Below are 13,651 nucleotides of genomic sequence, written 5' to 3' on the forward strand. Positions count from 1 at the left end.
CTCAGAGATGGCACAGTGCCTGGCAGCAGAAAGTTCGCACGCACTGTGTGCCAAAGGTGGCGGCTCGGGAAAATCTTCCAGAGAGGACTTACCAGCCGCGAGCTGAGTCGGGGTGGGGCTGCGGCTGCGACGAGCAGATAGTTGCGAAACTGTGTGCTGAGCCTTCAGACTAGTTTTACTCAGATCGCACATTGGGGAACGCTGTGCGGATTCATAAAAGATACCAATTTACTTCCTCCTACCCCATTGCACCTTTCGGGGTTGCAACCAAGTAACACTAGGACCAACTGGCGCCATTGCCAATGACGTCATTTGCGGGGCGGACGGGACTACGTTAGGGTATAGCCCGTAGAAGCAGAAGATATCTAGCCTTTTCCCTGTAAAGAGTAGCGAACTCATCCTTCTGACTTCTGCAGTTTGAGGTGGCAGCAAAATGCCTGCAGCTCCCGGTCACTTTCCTTACCACCTGTTACCATGGAAGCTCCCGGGTAGTTAGGCCCCGGCGACTCCATGTTACGTCACCGTCCAAGCGCGTTTTTTTTTTTTTTTAGGCCTGGTGGCTCCGCCCTATCCTGAGGGAGGGGCAATACTCGCGAGGACATTACCCACAGTGCCTAAGGCCTCTTGGATAATTTTGATCCCTATCAGACGCCGTCGGCGTCTACCTCCACCTATTTCAGGGGGCGATCCCGGCCCACCTTCACACTAGCCGGCCGCCCCGCAGCCCCGCCCCCCCGGAGGCCCCGCCCCCCGTGAATCAGCTGATCTCAGGGACCCGCTGGGCTGGGAAGCTCGCGCCGGATGGAGACTGCGGGGCTGCCGGTGGAGCGTCAGGTGAGCGAGGCTGAGTCTCCGGTCGGCCCTTGGCTTCGCAGGGCCCCGGCCCGGCTGTCCTGTGTGCGGGAGGCCGGGGTAGGAGAGAGAGGCGGAGGCTCAGACCGAGGCCCGGGAGCGCGCTTGGTGACCCACGGAGACGGCGCCCGCGTCTTCCAAAAAGCTTGCGTCCGACCGTCGGCGCCTGCCCGCCAAGGAGCACCCGACGCGGCCCCCCGTCCCGGCCCCAGGTTCTCCCACTCGCCCCCTTACTTCCCTCCCCAGACGTCGGAGCGGCGGGAAGTTCTTTCACGGACCCTTTCCCGCCTCCACCCACAGGTCCTTTCCTTCACCCATTCATGAGGATTTACTGAATGCCCGCTCTAGGCGCTCGGCACCGAAACCGGGGTCCCTGGCCGCGAACCTTGGTGAGTGTCCCAGGCGGGTTTGCCCCAAGGATGCAGATCACAGCGGAGGGTGGACCTGGTGCTTCGTGGGCTTGAAAGGGCGGTTGCTGAAAAAGACAATGACTTTGATAATGAGAATGAGTCGTTTAACCGAGTCCTTTGGCGTGTCAAGCGAGCATCCGAGGGTGAGCAGTTCTTTTAAGAGCCGAAGACGGAAAAGTAGCATAGGTCTGTCATTAGGAAATGGTCCCGACGCTGGTGTTGGTCCTCTGGGTAGTAGGACTACTTTGGAGACAAGCGACTGTAGGTTGGCAGGAGTGTTGTACTCTGGCTTACTTAGGGCTTTGATGATGAGGGAAGAGGAAAAACACACCGGCTAAAGCGGCATATTCAAATACAGTATTCTCTCTAGGATGGAAAAAGAAATAACTGTTAAACACAAACACAGATCTTTGTCTCTTGCCTTTTAAATTTGTTGGTGGCTGTATATGTTCTTTAAAAGGCCTTATAGAATAAAATAGTGCGATGTGTGTTTATTCGGAACAGGTATCAAAATTCAGCAAGATATTGGTCCATTTCTCCCCCCTGGTTTATCATGAATGTGAATGATTTCGAGTGACCACTTGACTCTTGGGTTAATGAGTATTTAAAGCAGTGAAAAATTTGCTTTTGCAGTAAATTGCAATATTTTAATCTTAGTAATGTAAGCAAGCGTGGGCTTTGGATATGGACATACCTGACATCACATTCACTTATTCTTTGATTTGGGGAAAGTTACTTAACTTTTCTACATTATTTTTCTTCTAAATTGAGGATTAAAGTACCTTTCTCATAAAAGTACCTTTACTTTTAATGGTTCGTGTATTATGACAGTGCTGGCTGTGGTAAATATTCAGTACATATATATTTCCTATTTTTATAATTATTTTTTCTTCCACTATCTCATGACCCACACTGACTCACTGTTTTCTAAGTGGGAAAGAGAACTGAATATATTTAGAAAAATATAATTCGCTTTTTAAATTCAAGGGATAGTTTCCAGATAATTTACTGATACAGATATCTGATAGTTACAGGAACTAGGTCTTCTGGTTGGTCTGTAGTAACTTTGGTATTCAGTAAGGGTTTTTTAGTGTGAAAGATGCTTTTGGAATCTATACTTAGTTTACACTTATTACTTAGTTTGCAAACTATGAACAGTATTGGCATATTCAGGGTTCATAGTTATAGCAAGAGAAATTCAAATCTGTTTCACAATATTAACATTTGAAAAGATAATGATCCAGAAAATAAAGTACCAAAAGGTCATTTGGTGTTGGGGTGGGGGATTCTGAGTTGTATCAGATAATCCTCTTATTTTTTTTTTAAAGTAGATTGAAGCAGTACCAATGGGAATTCTTCTGTTCAGATTTCAGCCTTTCAGAATTTATGTTTTTCTGAGACACTTAATTTTGGGCATTTTGACTGTTAAAGACACAGAGTGTGTTAAGAACTTCACTGACACGTGATTTCACTCTTATGTGATTAGGTAGAGAGAGTTCTATTAATTACCTTTCTACAAAAAGTATGGGTTTAATGCGTACTGCTGAGTCCATTTTAAGGGTATTTCTGAAGAATATGACTGACTTCTTTTTTTTTTTTAAAGATTTTATTTATTTATTTGACAGAGAGATCACAGTAGTCAGAGAGGCAGGCAGAGAGAGAGAGAGAGAGAGGGAAGCAGGCTCCCTGCTGAGCAGAGAGCCTGATGCGGGACTCGATCCTAGGACCCTGAGATCATGACCTGAGCCGAAGGCAGCGGCTTAACCCACTGAGCCACCCAGGCGCCCGAATATGACTGACTTCTAAAAACCTTTTATAATCTTTTATGAATAGGACACTAGGTAAGGTATGGGTTAAAAAACTACAAACAAAGGTAAAAATTGGTGATTTTTGAGATGGTGTAAAAGAAGGTGTGCTTTTAGGTAGTAAGAGGTTGAGCCCCTTTCTCAGACACTCCGAGGAGTGCTGTGAGGATTTTAATGACTTTCTAGATCATTTAGCCCTTTTTATAACTTTGTGGGATTAAACCTAGCACATAGTCCAACTATATTAGAGATTTTACTTGTAGAGTTTTTTGTAAAAGCTGTTTTTCTTTCTTGTTACTCTTCTCTGTTGAAAACCAGATAATTCAGTCATCAGTAATAAGAGAGTAGTAGACTTTGTAGGTTATCAGTCCTTAAGAAAATGCACAGTAACCACAAATAAAATAGTAACAAACTGTGACATGGTTCTTTTGAATGTTGCGTTTATTTTCCTATACCCATCTCTTACACTATATATGTTCAGGTGCTGTCTTTACATTATGTCTGGATGTTCATTGCATCACACAGTTGGTATTAGATTAGCTGAGAAATTGGTACAGTAGCTGAAGTAAGTGATCCACATGGGTAGAGCAAAAATATTTAAATCAGTGAGATAATGAGTACTTGTTTGGACTCTTGCAGGATTTCTCTTTCATATAGACTTCTTTTTCTTTTTCTTTCTTTTTTTTTTAAGATTTTATTTATTTGAGAGAGAGCACTCACACGAGAGTGGGGTGAGGGGCAGAGGGAGAAGCAGACTCCCCACAGAGCAGGGATCCCAATGTGGGGCTCAGCACTGGGACTCTGGGATCATGACCTGAGCCCAAGGCAGGCACTTAATCGACTGAGCCACCCAGGCACCCCTAATAGAGACTTCTTTTTTGGAGAAAATGTACAGACTGGGGCTGTACCATAGAGTTTCAGTTGGCTATCAGAGAATTATGCTCATAGAGATAAACTTTAGTATCGTTAATTTCACTAATGAACTCATGGTTCTCTTTTACATATAATGTAAATAATAAAAATTATTTATTTTTAAATATTTATTTAAATAAAATTATTTATTAAATAAAAATTATTAAATAAATTTTGTTCTTTAGCATCCTCATACAGTTCTTCATTTCACATGATCTCTCTGTTAGGAACATGGTGGTTAAACCCAATGATGGCATCTGGATGGGTAACTTTCGTTTTGGGGTTCTTCCGCAACCAAATTTTTGTTGAGTTGAATTCTTAACTAAACCTAGGGCAACTGCCCAGGCAAGCATGCAGCAAAGATGATTATAGCAGTTCTTAAAATAGCAATGAAGTAGAACAATCCAGCTGTACTTCAGTAGGTTAATGGATAAACTATGGTTTATTCATGCAATGAAATCCTATCCCCAAGTAAAAATGAATGAACAAGATCCATACTTATCAATGTGGATACATCTCAAGTGCATAATAATGGGTGAAGAAGCAGGTTGCCAAAGGATGTCTACAATAGGATGCATTTATGCAGTTTTAAAAAAATATAGCTTACATGTGTATCTAATGAAATACATTAAAGTACAAGAACATATGGAAAATAAAACACATTAAGAATAGTGGCTAACTCGGAGGTAAGTTTGGGTGGAGCTCTTTCAGAAAATTGTGTAATGTTTCTTTCTATTTTAAAAATAGTTGAAGCAAATATAAAAATATGTTAACATTTAAAACTGAATGATGGGAGATCAACATGGAGTTAATCATTATTTTTATAGGTTTATGTATAATTAAGATTGTGAAACTAGCACTTAAATTTTAACTTTAATTCTATTCTCATTTAAATTCTATGTAATTAGAGAAAAAATTTAAAAATAAATTTTTTATTTATAATTAGGGCTCTCTTCTGGTATGCTTTCTTTATTTTACTTTCTAGTCTCATGGTAGTTGCCTATGGAAAAATAATTCTTTTCTTTATGTAATAGGAAAAGGATGTGCCACTGCAGCTCCACCGTGTAAAGCTTTTTCTAAGGAGAGGAGACAGACCAATTATTTAGTCAATTTTATTTTGCTGTTTGACTTGAGCTCCTGTGAAAATGCTTTTCTTAAGATGAGGAATACTTCCTTAAAAGGTTACAGAGGAATTTACATTCTAGAGACTCTTGGGGAATGCAAGCTTACATTGATCATGATCTCTCAAAGGATCGGGGAGCAGAATATATCATAAAGTCCTAAAAGGAATTTGGATAGAGTGACTCAGATACGACATGACCACGGATATCATGTGGTCATTAACACTTATTTTTAAAGTTTGGGTTGGTTACATTTTATTATAGTGTGGTGAAACTGAATTTATACTGTGACTGCTGGTGTCCTAGTTACTGCTCAAAGAAAATCTAATTCTCTCTTAAATAAGTATTAATAAGTAAACATGATGAGCATGTGTTAAATGGTTCAAGTAGTGAATAGTAAATTTAATAGCTGATCCCTTATTTAACCTCAGTATTTAAACTTGAGTTAAATAAACTTTGATTCCTAATGAAGAATATCTGTTACGGGGGGCGCCTGGGTGGCTCAGTCGGTTAAGCATCTGCCTTCAGCTCAGGTCATGATCCCAGGGCCCTGCTTCTCTCTCTGCCTACCACTCCCCCTGCTTTCTCTCTCTTTCCTCTCTCTCTCAAATAAATAAATAAAATCTTAAAAAAAAAAGAAAAAGAATACCTGTTACTAGCATTTTCAAAATAAGTAGGATTTATGTCTCCAGAACACTATTTTTTGGCATGTATACCCCCTGTTCAGTTATATGGCCCCATGATGACCTTAAGTCCCAGATGTTTTTGATTGGTAAAATAAGCCAACATACTTTGAAATGTATTTGTGTAGTATTGTCTTGTTTAAAAAAAAATTGTGGCCATTTAAATGAGAGAGAATAGTAGCAAAATTTTTTTTTTAAGATTTTATTTATTTATTTGACAGAGAGAAATCACAAGTAGGCAGAGAGGCAGGCAGAGAGAGAGAGAGGAGGAAGCAGGCTCCCTGCTGAGCAGAGAGCCCGATGCGGGACTCGATCCCAGGACCCTGAGATCATGACCTGAGCCGAAGGCAGCGGCTTAACCACTGAGCCACCCAGGCGCCCCCAATAGTAGCAAAATATTAAAGGAATAAACAATTTGTATCAGAAATTATACTCTATCATGTAATAACAGACACAAATTGTTACAGTACCTGAGAATTTGAAATTCAGTTCCTAGTATAATATCCATCAAGATGTTTCATGGTGATTTTAATTTGGAAAAATGTATTTAAAAAATTTTGCAGTGGATACAAAAAGGAGCTAAATGGGCATTGCTGGGCGTTTGTTTTACTGTACTTACCCCCCTCCTTCCCCCTCCACCCGTGGGTAATATCCATTTTAGAGGATTTTCACAATCAGAAGAGTGTAGTTTTAGTAATTTTCAAGGGGAAAATAGCAGCCCATGAGAGAGAGAGACCGTGAAGTGTCGTGTCCCTGATGGCACCGAAAACGGTCTCCATGTACTAAGACAGAGACTTATTTCCTGGGTTTTATAATATTTGTGAACTGACATGAAATAAAAGCATCTTCATTGTTAGGAAATACCATCATCAAACTGAGAGTTTTTATCAAAAGTAGACACTTTGCTTTTGTGTCCTATATTGACTTTAATTATAGGTGGTGGAAATCTACATCATTTGGAAGTGGCGTCTCTCACTGAGTCCTCACTTAAAGGTAGCCCACTTGTACCTAGTGGTTACTATGGTTACAAGAATGCACCAATGAATAAATCATAGTTTCTGACCTCCAGAAGTTTATAATATATTTTGAATCAATGACTTAGTGAGTGCATTATCCCATTAGTAACAACATAATAAATAATAAGTACTTTCTAGGCTAGCTTTATTCAGTGTGTTAATTTACTGAATCCTTGAACTCTGGGTCAGTATTTAACGGGCCAGTCAGCTCCCATAGTTGTATCACAGACTGCCTTCTGGGTTGTAATTAAGGCTAAGAGGACCGGGATTTGAAGTGGCCTCCGCTTCAAATGGTGATGGTTGGTTTGTCAAGGCTGCAGTGCAAGGTGAGTGTTCCCCAACCTTCATCAGTGTTGGGAAAGGCTTCGGTGGTGGGATACCCAGGAAGCAGCAGTTATTGGTGTATAGATAGTATAGTAAGTCAGGTCATAATTTGCTTTGATCCATGTATAAATATATTGACTGAGTCTCTAAAAAAATATTCATTGAGCATTTGCCATGTGTAAAATAGTATAGTGTCTTAAATTATTGTTTACTACATTCATGATATAAGGTCTGGTTTACAACATTTAAAGTTTTTTAAAAAGGTTATTTATTTGAGAGAGAGAGAATGAGCGTGTGCCCATGCTGGGCTAGGGGCAGAAGGGGAGAGAGAATCCACAAGCAGACTCCACACTGTGTGTAGAGCCTGACATGGGGGCTACATCCGAGGACCTTGAGGTCATGACATGAGCTGAAACCAGGCGTCGGCCACTCAACCAACTGAGCCAGCCGTTCAGGTGCCACCCAGGTGCCCCTGGTTTACTACATTTTAATAAAATGAAGCCAATTCAAACTTTGGAAAGAAAGTGCAAGTGCCTGCAATTTTAAAATTTTGCAGTGGACACGAAATACAATTTACTACTCTATTGTTTATTGTCCTGTCTTAATGTCTTGTCATTCTAATTTCTAATTATCATTACTCTTGTAGCTACAATTATTGCAGTTGTCTAATCAATAAAGCTATTTTAAAACAGTAAGTGAGACAAGAGAGTAAGCCTGGAAGTGCTGTTTTACTGGCTTTTTCTTTGAGGGTAGTGTCTATAGAGAGCCGTGATTCTAGCCAGAAAGACAGAACATGATAGCATGTAAACTCCTTAAGGACAGGAGCTCCTTTATGTGGGCCTAATCTTGCCACAGATATTTCTTGAGTACTTGTTATAGATCAGGACTATGTTAAGCAGCTGGGCTGTAATAGAGAATAAGACATTTTTGGCTTTCACAGAAATTTTAGACTGGCATACCCAGAACATAACAGACAAAAAAAAAAAAAAAAAAAAAAAAAAACAAAACATGTGTGGTGTTAGTTGTGGAAATTTCAGCATTTGAAAGTTGATGTATTTATGACTTACAAATTTATCTTTCACTAAATCGTTAAGGGAAAAGGACTTTATCCAGAGAGTAAAGTTTACTAGAGATGAACAAAGAGAATCCTGCATGATTTAATTTTCTCTTTGCAAGTGAGATAGTAGTTCACTAGCAAATTTCTGTTGCACATTAAATTTTTTAAAAATTTATATTCTGCTGTCATAAAGGGATTTAAGGCAGTTTGCAAAAATGTATAATATGGCAAGATGGAATAAAGAAACAGAATGACTGGAGCCAGGAGTGAGATTGGAATACATAGCACACATGGACTATGAAGTCCTAGTCACTTAACAGATGGCATCATATGAGACTCTCTCACCACGAAATCTGTACCCCTGTCTATATCTGTAACTGTGTCTGTGTATCTGTACTCTAGATCTATTTCCTTTTTCATTAAAACATAGACCCTTCCTTCTGTGAAAGATCAGTTCTGAAACACGTGTTCCAGACGCTGTCCTCTTTCACTTTGTCCAGGACCTTGTTTCTTCCTCTGTCCCTGGCATCTAGGATTGGTGTCATTGTCAATGCAAACATGCTTCTATTCTCTCATCTCCCCAGCCCTGCACATGCAAAAAACACACCCTTTATCTTCACATTCTTCTCTAGGTATTGCTCCATTTCTGTCATTTTGACAGTGTTTTTCAAAAGAGTTCTTTACATGAACTTAATTTTCTTGTGCTTTACCTCCCTTTTATTTTTATTTATTTATTTTTTACCTCGCATTTAAAGCCAACCTACTACAATCTGGTTTTCAGTCCCCTATCACCACTGAAACTGTGGCCATGCTCAGCATTGATTTCCGTGTTGGCACATGCACTGGACACTTCTCAGCTCTCATCCTATGAGACCCCAGCAGCATTGACCTAATTGACCAGGCCTTTCTCCTAGAAACACTCTGCTTTGCTTTTATGGGCGCACATAGCCTCATGCTTCTCCCACCTCTCAGGTCACTTCTCAGCCAGTTGTTATCGCTTGTTCCTCGTCCTGACCAACCTCTAGGTGCAGGACCTCCTTACCGCTTGGTTTTGTTCCTCCCTTTCTCTTAGGACACACCCAGTGATACTCTGCATTGTCTTCATTTCACATATTATCCATATGCCTCCCAAGTTTGTATCAATAGCTGAGACTTTTCTCCTGAACTTCGTACTCATGTATTTAGCTGCTTTTGCTAGGTACCCTAGGATTTCTCACTGGCATCTTGAAATTAACATGAAAGGGCGCCTGGGTGGCTCAGTGGGTTAAGCCGCTGCCTTCAGCTCAGGTCATGATCTCAGGATCCTGGGATCGAGTCCCGCATCGGGATCTCTGCTCAGCAGGGAGCCTGCTTCCCTCTCTCTCTCTCTGCCTGCCTATCTGTCTACTGTGAACTCTCTCTGTCAAATAAATAAATAAAATCTTAAAAAAAAAAAAAGAAAGAAATTAACATTAAAAAAAAAACCCTTATCTTAACCAGAATCTTGTACTTCAGAATCCTATTTTTTTTTTAATGTATTTATTTGACAGACAGAGATCACAAGTGGGGGTGGGGGTTGGGGAGCAGGCTCCCTGCCAAGCAGAGAGCCCGATGCAGGGCTCCATCCCAGGACCCTAGGATCATGAGCTGGGCCGAAGGCAGAGGATTTAACTCACTGAGCCACCCAGGTGCCCCCAGAATCCTGTCTTTTACTCTTCTCCATCATGGTAAATAGTACCACCAATACACAGTTCAAGGGAGAACCTAGAAATCATTTTTGATACCTCCTTCTTCATATTCCAGTTATGTCTAATATATCACCAGGTCCTAGTTGTTCTAGGACAATATACCTCTCCCATTTGTTTACCTCTTTCTCTTCTACCAAATTGGTAACTTTGTATGAAATTAAAGAACCTAGGCTTCCTTCTTCTACCGAGAAGATGAGCCAGGTCAGTATTTGCAAGGATAGTCCTTGGAAAATTAATTTGGGCACTGTATGTGAATATGTTTACCATAAAATAGACTTAAAACTTCTGAGATGAATGTAAATCATCACCACTGGAATACATTGTTAAAGCACCTATAGAATGTTTTGTAAGCAATGCAACTTTCTAATATACTGGTCAAGATGAAGTTTATATTAAAAGTACATAAAAGTAACTAAAGGAAATATAAAATAGTTAAAAGTTGGGGACCCCTACCAAAAATGATAGTTGTTTGTTTTAGAATACAGGTTCCTGTGGTGCCTGGGTGGCTCAGTGGGTTAAGCTTCCAACTCCTGATTTTGGCTCAGGTCATGATATTGGAGTCCTGGGATCAAGCCCCTTGTCAGGCTCTGTGCTCAGCAGGGAGTCTTGAGGATTGTTTCCCTCTATCTCTGTCTCTCTCCCTGCTCAAGCTTGCGCTCTCTCTCTCTCTCTCTCTCGCAAATAAATAAATCTTAAAAAAAAAATACAAGTTCCAAGTACCTTTCTTGGACCCCCTGAGGCAATGTATGTTTTAGAATTCAGAATTTTTTGATATTTAAAGTGATGTGCATAAACCGTGTATTATGTAACACTTTCTGTGGGATCTTTGGTACCACCCCATAACCATATTAATGTTTTTTTGAAAAAGATTTTAAAATTATTATTTAAGTAATCTGTACATCCAATGTGGGGCTTGAACATAAAACCCCAAGACCAAGAGTCACACATTCTACTGACTGAGCCAACCAGTCACCCCTTTCATATTAATCTTTCTACAGCAAAATATATGACTATTCACACTAAAGGGGCAAAAACTAACCTCATATTAGTTCAGGTCACGTTTGCTATCAGATAAGTTTAAAACAGATTAGATTTTGCCAGAGTTTGAATTATGAAAAAACTTATTTTCAGAGTTTTTTGGGCTTGGATTTTTCTTTCTTCCTTTTTTTTCTTTTTTAAAGATTTTATTCATTTGACGGGGGGGGGGTACTTTGGATTTCTGGTTAGGGTTTTGTGGATCTGTAGATCATTTGTAGCTTTATCTAACAATAATTCGGATGCCTAGATCACATTTTTGGGGGGGCACTCTCAGATCATGGTGTTAAAAGCATACCCTCTGCTCGTACAAGGTAGCTTATTTCTCTCTCAAATGTAGCAGGAGGTTGTTTCCAATGGGATCTAAAGATGGAGTCAGATTGTTAAGAACCAGGGTTTGGTTTTTGTTTTAAAGGGCCATCTGAGAGTTTAACTGCTTTACCTTTCACTGTAAGGGAGATAATTTAAAGTATAGATGGCATTCTTTAACAGGAATCTAGCTTTGTTCTGGGACTCCTAGAATTTAAGAGCTGGAGGGGATGATTGAGTCTGTTTTGCTCATTTTACAGATGTCCTTGATCTCTGAAAGACCATGCAAGGCAAAAGAGGACCCCATATTTTTTTTTTTAAGATTTTATTTATTTGTTTGACAGACAGAGATCACAAGTAGGCAGAGAGGCAGGCAGAGAGAAAGGAGGAAGCAGGCCCCCTGCTGAGCAGAGAGCCCAATGCGGGACTTGATCCCAGCCGAAGACAGGCTCAACCCACTGAGCCACCCAGGCGCCTGAGGACTCCATATTTTGACTGTACAACATCACACGGTTTCTTTATCAGAGCTAATTAATATAATAAAGGCATCTGAAGGAAAGTTACTATAATAGTAGAAAAGAAGCAGAGTTTAGGGATTCTGTCTCCCAAAGGAATGTAGAATGAGAACCTTAAAGTTTATCTGGAGAGAACTATCCCCAGAAGAAACCCCATGATTAGGCAGTTTTATAACAAACATGTGAAGCAATGAGAGAGCTTAAAGGAAGTTTAGGTGCTATTTGAATGCTTGAGGCAAATCTTAAAGATTTCCTTATAGAGGATCATAAAAATATTAGAAAAACAAAAATTTCAGGTTTACTTTTTCTTACAGATACATTAATTGAGAAGAATGTTAGGTTTGTTTTATTTTGTTTTGTTTTTAATGTAGGCTTCATGCCCAAGAAAGAATGTTAGGTTGAATAGAGTTACATTTAAGTATGTGAGATAAAACTTTGTAACACAAGCTTTCCACATTTAACTGTAGTATTCTTTTCCAGTTACAGTTTTCTTAGAGGTCATTTCTTTCTCATTGCTCTGAGTCTCAGATGTATCTTCTTGGAAGAAGTCAAACATATTAAAGCAAAATGAGACAGATTTATAAATACTGAGATAGAAAGATGTCTATGAAATAGTACATTAACTAGCTTTCTGTTGCTGTTTAACAAATTGCTACAAATTTAGTGGTTTAAAATAACACAAATTTATTGTTTTTGCGGTTCTTTGGATTAAAAGTATGACACGAGTCTCACTGGGCTAAAATCAAGGTGTCAGCAGGGCTACATTCTTTTCCGGAGGCGAAAAGGAGAGAATCTGTTTCCTTGCCTTTTCCAGCATCTAGAGGCCACCCACATTCTTTGGTTTATGCTCCCCGCCTTTCCATCTTCAAAGCCAGCAGTCTCTCTGACCGTGGCAGCACATCTCTTTCTCTGACTCTCCTTCTGCCTCCCTTTCCGCACTTCTAAGGAGGCTTGTGATAAACACAAGGATAACCCAGTAATCTCCCTGTCTTCAGGTCAGCTGATTAGCAACTTGAGTTCCCCTTTGCCATTAACCTAAGCTATTCATAGGTTCTTGGCATTAGGTTGTGGGCATCTTCTGCCTAGCATATATAGTAAGTAACAAAAGGAAGTTACAAAACAGTTTTTCTGGCTTTAATTCCATTTGGATTTGGAAAGATGTGCGGTGGTGAAAATATGGCAAAAGATGAAATCTACTTTAAGAAAACTCTGTATTAAAAAAATGTAACACTAAAAGAGGAAAAAGGCTGACTGTTTTGTTCACTTCACCAAAAGGGTCTCAACATTTTTGATTGTCAGGCAGTAGGATAAAATTCAATTTACATTCAGTCAGTCAGTGATGGAAGCAGAGTGTGCTCGTGTATGGACTTCCACACCCTCCCGGAGGTGTTCTCTGGTTTGTGCTGGGTAGTGTTTAACTTTAATCAAGGGAGCAGTTATTCCTTGATCTCTGATGGATAAACACAGGTTAGATCTGGCTTCAAGAATGTCTCTGTATACCATGAACTATACATTTTCCTAATGGTTAATTATTATCACACACAAGGCGTAGTACCACTTAATAATCATAGTTATTTAAAAATAATCATTTATTAAATTAATAGCACTTATTAAATCTATTCAGGTATATGTTTTATTTACATGCTACCCTTCGTCCAACTTTGAATGATTCAAAATCTTTCTAAAATAAGCGTTAGGTAGAGAGTAATTTCCTCCAGATACACAGATGGCAAACGGTAAGAATTCACAGGCAACCTGGAGTAAACAGATGGGTCTTACATCACTCCTGCTGGTATGGGCTCTTTTCAGAGTACAGTGACCATGCCATATCCTTTGCAGGAAAATCATAAATTTGGCTTTGGTCTTTTTATGGTTGACACAAACA

At 39.9% G+C, this 13,651-nt stretch overlaps 1 protein-coding gene across 5 annotated transcripts in view; it reads left to right on the forward strand.

Annotated features, from left to right (window-relative positions):
- Nucleotides 1-564: 564 nt before the first annotated feature.
- Nucleotides 565-13,651, forward strand: part of ALS2 (alsin Rho guanine nucleotide exchange factor ALS2) — a 73,683-nt gene continuing 60,596 nt past the window's right edge. Inside the window, exons 1-2 of one of the 5 annotated variants that reach the window (XM_082688847.1) lie at nt 565-834; nt 1,153-1,241. The gene's annotated coding sequence lies outside the window, so the exon portion shown is untranslated. The remainder of the gene's footprint in view (nt 835-1,152; nt 1,242-13,651) is intronic. The other 4 variants (XM_082688845.1, XM_082688848.1, XR_014300111.1 and 1 more) reach the window with 4 other exon arrangements.

This window comes from Mustela nivalis (genome assembly GCF_964662115.1).
Source record: "Mustela nivalis genome assembly, chromosome: 11".
Lineage (NCBI taxonomy): Eukaryota > Metazoa > Chordata > Mammalia > Carnivora > Mustelidae > Mustela > Mustela nivalis.